Source organism: Apaloderma vittatum, unplaced genomic scaffold (assembly GCF_000703405.1).
Source record: "Apaloderma vittatum isolate BGI_N311 unplaced genomic scaffold, ASM70340v1 scaffold314, whole genome shotgun sequence".
NCBI lineage: Eukaryota > Metazoa > Chordata > Aves > Trogoniformes > Trogonidae > Apaloderma > Apaloderma vittatum.
This window is the reverse complement of record NW_009711862.1, coordinates 46,775-49,064: the sequence shown is the minus strand read 5'-3', so window position 1 is coordinate 49,064 and position 2,290 is coordinate 46,775.

The window sequence follows — 2,290 nt, the reverse complement described above, 5'->3', positions numbered from 1 at the left end:
TTTTGCTGCTATGTAGTAGTTCCTAAATTATACTCACATTTGATGGAGAGTTTCTTCTTTTGAAACTATTTAAAAAGGTCAATAATTCTTACTTATAAAAGCTGTGTGCTACTTTCCCATTGTAAAGGCTGGAGTTATTGGGGATAATTAGTAAACTCCTATCAGAGTCATGGGTAACAGATTTGTCTTCCTCCCTTCAGCTAGCAGTGAACCATCACTCTCTTCAGACAGAGTACTCTGGCTAAACAGCACTTGCCTTTGGGAGGAACATGCACCAAAACAAGTCAAAGGCAGAGGTGCACAGCTGTGCAGTGGAACACATCTTGACTGCTAGGAATAGGCATGTTGATTATTACGAATCCCTGAGGCACCCAGCACTGTTGTCCGGACACAGCGTTGCATTCTTGGAGTGCAAGGTCCATGTCCTGAATCTTTTGACAGTGCGTGCTAGAAAGGGATTTCCCTGATAGATTAAAATGGGTGGCATGGGAGGGGAAGAAAATGAACAGCAGAAAAAAGAAAAAGAGGGTCCAGCCTGGGAGAGTGCAACTCCAGAAAAGTTATGCAAAGGAGTTGTAGAGCTCCATATATTTTTACTAAGCGTTATTTTGTGTTGCAACCTGGGAAATTCTCACTCCAGAATAAGAATGAGTGAAAATCTGAAATTTGATGTAATTCTCAGAATTGGAGTTTTTTGTTTGGTAAGGTGATCTTAAGCATGTGATTCTGCTTAGACCTTGCTGACCAGCTTGAGTGGATTTATTCTTAAATTACATCTGTTGTGGTAGATGAGCACCAGGCCCACAATGTTCAACTTTTTATTTTAATTCTTTGTTCTTTCTTCGATGATTTGTGGTTTATGTTTTTTTTCCTTTTTTCTGGACTCCATATTTTTCACTCACACTCCTCTGATTTCCTTTGAACTCATATTCCCGTCACCTTTATAAAATGTTTGAGTCATGTTAAATTTTTAAAAGTGACTTCCAAATTAAGCAAAACAAATTTTCCTGTGCTTTGATGAGCGTGGCTATGGCACATCTTTTGAGCGAATGAAACAAACCCTTTTGTTTAGGAATGCTGTGACATAAATAGGAAGAAATTTTTTCTAGGTGGAGCCTGGGGACAAAAAGTTTATTTATGGTCTGTTTATTTCTCAAACTATGGCACAGATAGGTGTTTTTCCTAGCAGCTCAAATTGCAGTATGCAAGCAGGCAACTTTAATAAAGAATTGAATAGCTTAAACCTGATAGAAATCTTGATCAGAAATGTTCTTTTCACCAGGATGAGTGGATGATATGCTGGCAATAAATTGAGAAATGTTTGTACAGATCCATCTGGCTAGGCAAATGGTTAGGATTTCTGTGCAGGTGACAAATAAAAATCAAAGGCCAAATTCTCAGCTGTGATCTGGCTGTACCTTGAAGGGCCTGGACTAATCCTTAGCTTCAGTTGAGTGAAATAAATTGGTAGCCTATTGTCAAAGTTTTATGTTGGGGAGTAGATAAGGTGAGTATTGAGTGGTTCTGTGCCCAGGTGATGATCAGGTGACTGATGGAGACCACAAGTGGCTAGCATAATTAAGGATATGCATGAAACTACCATAGACTATGTTGGGACAAGAATCGGAGTAAAAAGACCCCATAGTGGTGAAGCTATGACCATATCTCTGTGCCTCTTTCTGTGTCTCCAAACTGTTTAGCCAGTTCATGGCTGAGAATCTGACCTTAACTTACAAGTCCTGGGAGACTGCAAGAGATGCCCCCCTACAGTGTGTAGTGTGGATCCCAGGCTACAATTTCATGCATAGCATTGGAATGTACAAGATGTATACAAGACTTTAATACGATGTAGTGATATAAATGGTTACTCTTGGGTTTGTTTTTTATTTGTTTTTTTAATGATTATCATTTATTTTGTTTTGCTTTCTTTTTTTTCCTCAAGTGTTGCTCTCAAAAGGCCAGATACGGCCCTTTCCTTTTTGTCTTTCACGTGACAGCATTCTGTAGAAAACCATCGCACCATATCACCATATCACAGAACTGGAACCATGCAAAATGTCTAAATGCAGTCGTTTGCTTCTTCGGATGTATCTCTAGTTGCTGTAGCTGTTTCTTCCCTAATTTCATCACATTACTGCAGATTGTCAGAATAGAAGATTGTTTATTTATTTTGTTAAGCCAGAAGAAACAAAGCTAATCCTCTGGCAATTATTGATCGTAATTGTACAAATGATAAAATATTTCTAGTATGAAGAACGATGGCCTTCTATGTTGAGAACATAATGTTTGT